Source organism: Rattus norvegicus, chromosome 4 (genome assembly GCF_021556685.1).
Source record: "Rattus norvegicus strain SHRSP/BbbUtx chromosome 4, alternate assembly SHRSP_T2T, whole genome shotgun sequence".
Lineage (NCBI taxonomy): Eukaryota > Metazoa > Chordata > Mammalia > Rodentia > Muridae > Rattus > Rattus norvegicus.
In genome coordinates, this window is record NC_141537.1 from 125,839,953 (window position 1) to 125,851,481 (window position 11,529).

Consider the following 11,529-nt stretch of genomic DNA (forward strand, 5'->3'; position numbering starts at 1 on the left):
CAGGACAGTGGGTGGTAATGAGGCTGGCAACCCTGTCCATCAGATCCCTCTCCCTGTGCCTTGAAGAACCTTCAAGCATGGCCTTGCTTGCTCCATGGAGGCTTTTCTCAAAGCAGGTGACCTTGCTTGGTGGTACGGTGGGGAGGGCGGTGCCTTCATGGATTCCTACACATCGCAGTTGTTTAAGACTATTTGTCTGAAGAAACGGGAAGGAGTGAATGCCTACCATTAAAGCACCTGGGGAACAGTAGTGCTGGGTGGGGTGTAGCCCAGTCCTACAAGAATTCTAACATGCCAGGAGTTACACGATGAGTCTTTCTGGTGGTGGTGATGTACCTCAAGAGACAAACTCAGCCTGGTGTGGTCCAGGAGGAAGCCTGGGAGGAGGGTGATCCTGGCTCATATGGAGCATGGCCACACAGGTAGGTGTGAGGGCCAGCAGTCAAGGCATGACTGCCTACCCTGCATCTTTATCCTGCTTCTCACTGATCTGGTCACATAAATGTCACTAAGCAGAGAAGCCCTCGTGTGGACCCGAGGCCCCTGAGACTGGGCCTGCAACCCAAGTTACTTTCTGAAGTGAAGTAGGGCCAGCAATGGACAGCTTTTCACCAGTAATTTAACATGTTGTTAGCTCATTCAGCCTGCACTCTGTGGCGTTCAAATTCATTCTCACCGTCAGAAGGGGCAGCTGTGTGCTCAGATGGCTGCTCTCAGTACAAGTCACACATTGGCTTAAGCAGGTGGGAAACTAGCTTGACAATAGCAAATCCGAAAGGACTGGAAGCAGGCTCTTCAGGGTTTTCTGACTTGCTGTCCAGTGTCAGAGGTGGTTCCCAGAGACTGACCACTGACTGCCTCTGCGGCTGGGACTACAGGCATTTTTGTCTATAGCTGCCAAGGAAGGCCAGGATAGCTTTTTAGAGCCATTAAGCTCCAAGCTCCCTGTACTCCCATAGCTCCTGGACTAGTCACTGAGGAAGGACTACTAGGAGTGGCATGGACCCAGGGATGACTCGGGTGGGTGAATGTCGTCAAAGAGCCACATGTTTATGGTTTACAGGGGGCTGCTACTGGTGCAGAATGTTGAACCTTTAGGAGGTGGCGTCAAGTAGGAGGTCCTTGGAGGGGAGCTTGCTCTCATACTCCTGGCTCTGGGCACTTTATTCTCTGTGGACTCCTGTCATTGCCATCTAATGTCCTTTCCCCGAAGACCCAAAACAACTTAGATAAGAACTTCCTCCAGAACTGTGAGTTAAACCTTTTTTCTTTGTAAGTTAATATCCCAGGTATTTTGTTTTAGGAATGGAAAAGTAGCTAATACCAGTATAAGAAGGACTGGGAGAAAATGGTTCTTAGAGAGTTACCATCAGTGTTCATCCTGCGGACCACATTTTCAGGAAGAACACTAGGATTAGTAGCACGCAAGGGTCATGCCGTGCCATGGATTTGGGGATGATCTGTGATAAAGTAGGTAGAGGTCAGTTATTTGGATCCTCTGTAAGATGTTTGCTTGCGTGTCTTGTAGTGGTTGGTTTGATAGTTCCCAGACAAACAGCTGTCAGTCATCAGTAACAGGTCTGTGAGATCTTCAGCAACTGGAAGTTCCAAATGCCTTGACTTTGCTATGGCTTTCGGTGCTCCCCAAGACGCTGTTAGTGCACAAACTTTGCAGATGAGGAGTCTGAGGGTTTCCAATAGGTCATTTTCCTAGGATCTCACATTTGCTATCTGCCTGCCCTAAGCCGAGCTGGGCCATGGTTGTTTCCTAAGTCCTTCCGTGAAGGCTGGGGAACTTTCTGATGCCCACAGTATAAATCATACTAACACTGCTAGAAATCCAGCTGCAGAGAATCAGTCTGCAGGCCTTTTCTTTTTTTCTTTTTTTTTTTGGAACTGGGGACTGAACTCAGGGCCTTGCGCTTGCTAGGCGAGTGCTCTACCACTGAGCTAAATCCCCAACCCCAAGGCCTTTTCTTAAATTACATTTTATCACATAAAATCTATGAACACAATTCAATATGTTGCCAAAATAAATACAAATTTATTTTCTAGTAATATATTTAAGATTGATCTCAACTGAAGTTAGAAATCTGGATATTTAAAACCTAAAATAAATATACTTTTAAAATGCTCTTCTTTTCTTTAAGACAGAATCTTATCAGCCAGGTATGGTGGCACATGCCTTTAATCCCAGCGCTTAGGCAAGCACATCTCTGAATTCCAGGCCATCCTGGTCTACAAAGCAAGTTCCAGAACAGCCAGAACTGTTACACAGAGAAACCCTGTCTTGGAGAAAAAAAAAATCGTATTACATTGCCCAGACTGGTCTTGAACACAAAGGCTCAAGTAGTTTTCCTGACTTAATTGGGACTACAGGCATATATCACCATGCCTGGCTTAAAAAAGTTTTAACATACATTTTTAGTTTAGTAACAAGTACTGAATACAGTACTTAACATGTTAGGATGATCACTCAAATGTGAGGTCTTAAGCGGGGGTTGGAGGGATGTCTCAGTGGTTAAGAACGTCTGTGGCCCTGAAGAAGATAAGTTTAGTTCCCCGCAACTACACCAGGCAGCTCACAACTGCCTTTGACTCCAGATCCAGGAGTCTGATGTGTTTTAGACTCCTTGGGTATCTGCATTAATTTTGTGCATACTAACACACATACACACACACACACACACACACACACACACACACACACACATAAATAAAAAATAAGGATTTTTTAAATAAAGGGACTTCAGGAATTAGCACATTTCTCTCACTGATTCAAAATAAATAAATGAATATGATTTCATTTCTCAGATGAATTGATCTACTTGATGTTCTAAGGCCCTTAGGAAATTGTGTGAAAAGATGTCTGAAGGCTGCAGTCAAAGGTTTGCTAAGCGTTGAGGAGTCTGGTTTGGGAAAGGAACAGACAGGCCTACTCGCTACACTGTTCCAAGCAGGGGAGTGTACTTGTTCAGGGAACACCTCAGTGTTCTGGATGTGGAGGAGGCAACCACAGATCTGCAACAGGTTAAGTTTGCCTGAGAGGAACAAGCAAGGCAGGAAGCTTCTGGGGACTGCCTTAGGATTCAGGTGGAAGTCTCATGCTTGGCCTAGGCAGGCCTGGGCATCCTCTGGTAGCACACACAGGGCTAACCCTTGGTGTTCCCCTCTCGTATGTCCATACAGAGTGCAGCTTACACATTTGGCTTTTCCAAGTGCCTCAGAGGTTCTGCCTAGGAGTAGGACAGAAGGAAAACAGAAAGAGGAAAAAGGCCAGTGTCTAGGCTGCCTGTGAGCCCTGAGTGAAATCTTAGCTCAGGCTTTGGCAGCGCTGTCTGCTGGGGCAGCACCTTAGCCAGCAGTGTACATTCAGATCCACAGAAGAAAGGTGAGACCCAAGGGGGCTGGAAAGTGATGCCTCAGGGCCTCAGGGCAGGAGAGCTGGTGATTGTATCTTACAAACCTGTGAGGCACTTTTCAGGATTCATCCTGCAGGCCCAGAATGTACCTCTGTTAGTAGAGTGCTTGTCTAGGATGCATGAAGCCCTAGGTTTGGTCCCCAGCACAGCACCAACTGGATGGAGCAGTGGCTCGTGCATATGATCCCAGCACTCAGAAGGCAGAGGCGGGAAGAATGGTAATTCATCCTCAGCAGCAGAGCAACCCTGAGACTAGCCTAGGCCACACCAGACCCTGTCTTGAAAGAAAACACAGACTCCTGTCTCATCATGCTAGTCTAAGTGCAGCTGACACAGCAGCACCAAGGTGCTACTGAGTTGTCTCCTTTCACATGACTCGATTCTGGAGACACTGCCTATGGACTCCTGGCCACTGACATGATACCCTGGTGATCACGGGAGGTTCCTTGTACAGACTTCAGCGCCAACAGACTAGAAAAGGTGTATTGTCTCCAGAGCAGAATGCCAGCATACCACCCTGTTCTGATTGCTTTGATGAACATAACTACTGGGGACCATTGGAGAAAGGAGAGGTGGCCTCTCCACAAGAGCAGGGCAGAAGTTGCTATGGAGTAAAATCCATAGGAAGAAGTCAACAAGGGTACTGCATCTGGGTGCCATGTTTTTATACCTGACACACATGTGTGACACACATGCATGCACATGTGTATGCATGTGCTCATTCTTTCTCTAAAGAAAAGAGCATGGTCATGTGTCTTCACTGTCCTTTAAAACTAATCTATGGACTTTTTGTTTCAATTTTATGTATAATTTGTAAGATACATGTGTGTGCGTCTATGCATATATATTCATGTGAGTGTTGTTAGGGATTGAACCTAGGGCCTTGTGCACTTAAGGTAAGTGTTCTGTTAGTAGCTATCTCTCCAGTCCCCCAGTCACACCCTAAAAGCTTTTTGAAGCAGGATCTTGCTTATCTGTCCATTCTGGCCTTGAACTTGTGACCCTCATGCCTCAGCCTCCCAGGTAGCTAGGATTACAGGCCTGTACCAACAGCTCCAGTTACTAACTATTGATGTAAAATGTACTGATACGCATGCACTGTGGACATCACATTTTGGGGCTGGAGATGTAACTCATCATGTAGATGCTCATTCTGTCCCGGGGTAAAGTAAAGGCAGTGAGACATGTGACCCTTGGACTGCTCCTAGGAAAGAGAAATGTGCAGGACACAGGGGGTAAATTAGTCTGAGGCCTTCATGCCCAGCATGTGTGCTGATGTACTGTGTGAGCCACTGCTGTGCAACGAGCTATCCGAAACAAATGACTTCTGCACTGTTATATGGTAATTGGCCATGCCCTGAGGTGGAGGGCCTGATTATCCCAACATGTAATTATGCCAGTTTTCATAGGCATAAAACTAGACCATTCTTTAAGAAATAAAGCTATATGACCACTTGCTGTGGCCCTGGATTTTATTTTGTGGAGCCTGGTGAAAATGACAATTGGTTTTCACTGAAATGATGTCACTAATTTCTTTTAAATATCATCCTGTTACCCCACTCTACAAAAGTGTTCCTTTTTAAAAAAAAAAATACAGAGCTATTATTGTGTCCCTTTACAGCCCATCCCTCACAGACACACAGACTCTCTACGTCCTAATGAGGGGTGGGAAGGATGATCTTTTTAAAAAAGACTTTTTCATTCAGCTGTAAAGGTGCATAAGCTCTTGGGAGGCTGAGGTAGGAGGGCCGTAAATTGAAGGTCAGACTGGGCCTCACAAATATATATATATATATATATATATATATATATATGCATTTTTTTAAGGAGCGGAGATGTGGTTCAACATAAGGCCCTGGGTTCCCCTAACTCAGGAGTTCTAAATTGAGATATAGCTTTCAAGTGCCTCAGTTTACCATGCACGAAGGTGCTTCCAATTCCTCTCCTTTGCATTCTTTGCAAGGTAGTGTGGGCACAAGTGACCTCAGCAAACAGGCTTGGGGCTGGCTCTGTTGCCACTAGTGTTGGTGACTCTGAAATACGATAACCAGGTGACTTTCTACCCCCAGGGGCACCCTCCTCAGCTAATGGTCATTAATTCTCAGTTATTCTGGAAAGTGCCTTCGCTGATTGAAACTCTAGTACACACAGGCTGATAAATGCCACATTTCCTAATACCTGCATCATAATGAGAACATTCACAGATATGTGAAAAACCAACATTGAGACGTGGAACCTTGAGAAATGCAGGTATTCAGTTCCAGGTTTAGTTAGCTGGGAACCAGGCTCTGCATGATAAACCTTGCTCATGAGTGCTAGAGCTCCCAGCTGGCTGCTGGACGAAAGTGAGTGAGTGCTCTATGGATGCCAAGCTGACAGGAATCCAGGGAACTCAGAACACAGTCATGCCTAGGTCCTCTCTCCAGTGATTCTGAACTGGCAAGTACCAGCAGGCATAGCATGATACGGGCAGCAGAGAAGTCATCCCGGGAACAGGTAACTGCACTGTGCCTGGGGTAGCCAGGAGCATCTTCGGGTAACTCTGGAGCTGGGGCTGGACCTAACAAAGGGTTACCTCACATGGAAAGGGTACTGGAGAGGTCCTACAGGAAGACAGTAGGATGAGGAGAGCGACTAGCAATGAGTTCCTAGCAAGCTCAGGAATTGGGGTAGTTTGGAATAAGCAGAGTATAGGGAGGTCCCCAAAATGACACTCAGGCTGTCTGGAGTCAGGTCAGTCAGGGTGATGTCACCCTATAGTCACTAGACTGTGGGGACCTTCAGGATGGTTTAGAAGATCTAAATTTTGGAAAATCCATTCAAGTCCTCTGTTTAAAGGTCAACTAAACATGTGGTTGGTTCTGTCACAGCTGCTTACCGTGGTCCTTCGTACGTGTTCTTCACTCTTGGATCTGCGCCTGTGGTGGCTGATCTTGGTTGGCAACTTGACTACAGCTGGAATCAACTAAAACCCAACCAGCTGGACATGCATGTGAGGGGCTCTCTTAGATCATTTGAGGTGGGAAGACCCACCCTAAATCTAGGCCACACCTCTGGCAGCAGTCCACGTAAAAAGACACGGAATAAGGAAGGTTTTACCTTTTGCCCATTTATCCTCACTCTCTGACAAGTCCATCTGTCCTGCTGTTGAGATAGAATTAAAATCTACTTCTCCAGGACTCCAGCACAGACTGAAGACCAGCAGCTTCCTAGGACTCCTCTGGGATGCAAGTGTAAAGGTATCTTTTATTCGACTGATGTAACTCATCTCAGAGGCTCACTGCCTCAGTCTGCTAACCTAGGCCTAATTGTCAGCCTCTGAGACTTGCTGCTGAATAAGCTCATCCCTCCATAGTTCCTACTGCTCTCTGGCTGGCTGGTTCAATTCAACCGTTCTGGCTCAAACTCCTCTGCAAACTGATTTAATCTAACCCATCTCAGCTTCTGATTGGCTCTATCCGGCCTCATATTAACTGTGGTAATATATTCTAATCTCCTGGCTCCTTCTCATTCTCTGGTTCATCCTGCCTTTACCTGTGTCTAGCTTGTTCTCTCTTCAGTCTGTCTCTGTGAAACTCCTTCAGTAAAAACTGCTCTTTTTTCTCTGTCTGCACTGCTCTTAAGTAGCTTCCTTTCTCTCTCTCTTCTCCGGAGAGTTGGGCATCTCCTATTCTGTCAAATCTTTCTCTGATTTGTTACTCTGTCTGCCACACAATTAGACATCACTTTTAAACATTGGTGCTTCCTTCTACAAACTTTAACTTCATTGCTGGGATTAAAGGTTTGTACTAAGGGCATGCCTGTATTCCAGAGGGATTAAAGGTGTGTGCTAAGGTCTGAGCCATAGTACAACTAGAAACACTATCTTCAGGAAATAGCAGAATCCTGGGGTGCACAGTGTGATCAAATATCCTTCCACATGCCAGCACCAGATTAGGCCTGCTGAAATATCCAGTCTTATAGACTGCAACTACTACAGTCTTTGCCTCTCTGTTGGGAGACAGCCATTGTTGGAGTACTCAGACCATGACCTGTAAGCCATTCTACCAAATCCCACACATATGTTCATTCTGTGAGTCCCTAGAGAACCCTGAATACTATAATGCTGTCTCCCAGGGTGGTGAGATTCCATTCCCTCCCTTGAAACTGGGAAGGCCTTGATGATGGTCCCAGGGAGAAGCCAACAGAGGAGATGATATGGAATAAAACTTTCACTTTGTTTTTTGTGACACTTACCCCTTGGGTCCACTGTGTGTGATGGAGCTGGCTGCATGCAGAGGCCACATGGAGGTGTTCACACTGACAGCACCAGCCAGACACAGGTGACCCCATCACACTCTGATTCTAGAGGTCCAGATTGTAATTTGCTAGAAAGGCAACTATTGGTTTCTAGGCCATATCATTTGGGTGCTGCATAGAAAGAGCCAGAAAATGTACATGTCTGGGCTCCCTCCCCAGAGAGGAAAGACAAGGAGTAAACAATCCAGGAGACGACAAGAGGGGAGCACAGAAAACAACTCATTTCTGGAAGAGCACGTCACACCACAGCAGCTGACTTAGCAAGGGAGAAATATCGCCAGTGTATGCACAGGACGCTGCCCATAGACAGGCTTGGAATTGAGGCACAGGCCTATTGGAGGACCAGGGTGGGCCCAAAGACAGGATTAGCCTAAGATCTGTAAGGAGATGCAGATCCCCATCCCTTATGACACAGGCAAGCAACTGTACTCCCACTGAGCAGCAGATGTTTTTCCTATGGAAAACTGTCAAGAGGCTGAGGACAAGGACACAGGTACGACTGGGAGCAGGGATGCCTCATGCTCTGCTAAAACTCCACTGCTGGAGCTGTACCACTCCCAGGGGATACTCCACTCCACCCTCAGCCCTTCTTGAGTTCCAACATTAAAGAGAGCAAAGACACTTCTCAACTACCCTCAACTTGAGAACTAGGGACCAAGGGCAGGTAAGTCTTTCTGAAAATGTTATCTATTTTCCCATTAGCACCTCAAGCTTCGTACCTCTTCCAAAACAAGCTCTGTGGTTTTAAGGTATCTGAGCCAAATGCAACTTGAAATCCTGCCCCCCACTCCACGCCCCAAGGCCTGGGAAGCTCAGGTCAAGGCAGTTCACTGGGGTCTCTACTTCCAATATCCCTGTATTCCAGAGCCACCAGTTCACCTCGGGACATCAGTTTCCTTAATGAAAGGAGAATATTGGGTTGGGGATTTAGCTCAGTGGTAGAGCGCTTGCCTAGGAAGCGCAAGGCCCTGGGTTCGGTCCCCAGCTCCGAAAAAAAGAACCAAAAAAAAAAAAAAAAAAAAAAGAAAGAAAGAAAGGAGGATATTCAAATTGAAGTTGTCATCTCCCCAAGTAGCTTGACAGAGGCTGACTCTGACAGAAACATGAAGGTGGGGACAGTTTTCTCAGTCCTCAAGGGCAGAAACAACTATTATTGTGTGCTCTGTTTGCCAACACGTGGTTTGGGGAAGTCATCCTCCCTTTGTTGGGCCTTGGCCTCCCCAGCTGTAAAAACAGGACAGTTTTATTTGCTTCACAAGACTGTTTTAAAATGAAGCAGGGTAAACATACTAGGAACATGCAGTCTACTATACAGACTGCTCTAATTCCACGTTCTTAACAATAAGCTAATGACATCCAAAGGCTCTTCATGGTTATTTCAAAAGCATGTAGTAATTAAACAAACAACATGAAGAGAACGCTGATGAAATGATTACCACATAGTCATAAAGCATGAGCTATTTCAGAAAACCCAACATTCCTACGAACTTCTGAAAGGTAATTATTAAGGAAATACAGAAAAGGGGGAATATGTTCTTCCTGCAATGCTGGAGACAGAACCTAGGACCCTTTACTTGCTAGGTAAGTTCCCTGTCACTCAGCTGCACTGTGGCCTGCAACTGATGCCTATATTATCACAAAAGTATGTGAAAAGCAATACCTGCTCCTTAGTGGTGACTTAATTGACATCCATTCAGTCATGGTTTTCATTTAGATGTTGGTGTAAAATTACATTGGATGGTAGTAGTGTTTATTCCATGTTCGGCCCAAAGATGAAGCACCAGGTGCATTTCCTGCTCTTAAAGCTACAGATGAATCAATCACTGAGCACAAATTATATAGGTGCCATGAAGAAAGACCACTCACGCAGGGGACCTCTGAGTCAGACAGCCACTCACCCATAGAGCCCTGTGCAGGGAGACAGAAGACCCAGGCCACATCCCAGCTCAGGAGTATCACTGGACTGTGTTTCATTGAGATCTTTGGTAAAGATGGGGCAGCTTGGAGGTGGTGTCACACACTGCTGTTGGAGAGCCTCTACATTCACACTATACCATCATGGCTGAGAAATGGGTCAGAGGAACATCTATCCCTCCAGGGCCCACACTGTGGGCAGATTCTCAGATAACCTCCATCCAAGGGTGTGCAGTCTCACAGATCACTCTCAGAGCCCCAGTTCCTGTGACAACAATCTACTGAAATGGTTAGAACTTAAAAAACAGTATTCTAAAACTACAATTCAAGAGGTTAAACAATTTTGTTTTGGGGTGAGGATGCAGCTCATTTGGCAGGGTGTTTGCCTAGTATGCATGAAGCCCTGGATTCCATTTTGGGCCTGTAGGCATACATTTTTCCAACCTACTTTAATAAGAGTTCAACTTCCCTCTTGCCCACTACCCACCAGAGGTAGTGGGAAAGAAAGATTATTGGGACATGGAGAAGTAGAGCTGTTTAGAAATAGTTCTTAGGGATCAAGTCCAGTCTTCATTGTCAGGATATCAGCAGTTCAGTCCAGTAGCAAACACCAACAGCTGCAGTCCAGTCCACTTGGTAGACACCACACATGAACCACCAAGGGCAGTTCAATGCAGAAGAAACCACAAAGCTCAACAACTGGCCCAAGGCTGAGGAAGTGGGGTGGTTTTATGTGTTAACTTGACACAAGCTGAAGTTATCATAGAGAGAGGAGCTTCAGGTGAGGAAATGCCTTCATGAGACCCAGCTGTAAGGCATTTTCTCAACTAGTGATCAAGGGGGGAGGACCCAGCCCATTGTGGGTGGTGCAGTCCCTGGGCTGGTAGCCTGGGTTCTATAAGAGAGCAAGCTGAGCAAGCCAGGGGAAGCAAGCCAGTAACATCCCTCCATGGCCTCTGCCGTTCCTGCCTCCTGACCTGTTTGAGTTCCAGTCCTGACGTCCTTTGGTGATGAACAGCAACATGGAGGTGTAAGCTGAATAAACCCTTTCCTCCCCGACTTGCTTCTTGCTCATGATGTTTGTGCAGAAATAGGAACCCTGACTAAGACAGGAAGTGCCAAGAAGCTGCAGGAACCTCATAAGAAGTTCTTTGGCAAGTTTCTCTCTATGGCATTACCACAAGCAGAGCTCAGCAACACAATGTAAAGTGAACTGATACATGAGTGTTGTTATCAAAGAATAGTGAGGCAGAGCAAAGCAAACCAAACACTGGAGCTCCCATCCTGTGGGGTCACACTCATATTCCTTCATCACTCATCCTTTCACAAGTCTGCTATAGTAAAACATTCTTTCATCTGAGTCTGCTTTGGCAAACATTTTCATGTGTCTGCTTTAGCAAAACATCCCTTCATCTGTGTACTCCAGCAAAACATTATTTGACATAACTGACTTTCCAAAAAAACAAAACAACAAAAAAAACCCCCAAAACAACAACAACAAAAACCCCAGCAGTTTCCACTTCATGTGCTGGCTAGTTTTTATAACAGCTTGATACAAGCTAGAGTCATCTGAAAAGAAGGGACCTCAATTGAGAATATGCCTCCATAATTTTGTGCTGTGGGGCACTTTCTTAATGAGTGAATGATGGGGGGGGGGGCAGAGCCCATTGGGATGGTGCCACTCCTGCTCCTGATGGCCCTGGGTTCTGTAAGAAAGCAGACTTAGCAAGTCGTAAGGAATAAGCCAGTAAGCAGCACTCCTCCACAGGTTTGCATCAGCTCCTACTACCAGTTCTGTTTACCACCTCTGATGAGGAGCTGTGATATAGAAGTATAAGCAAAATAAAACCTTTTCTTCTCAAGTTGCTTTTGGTATTTGGTGTTTCACTCCAGT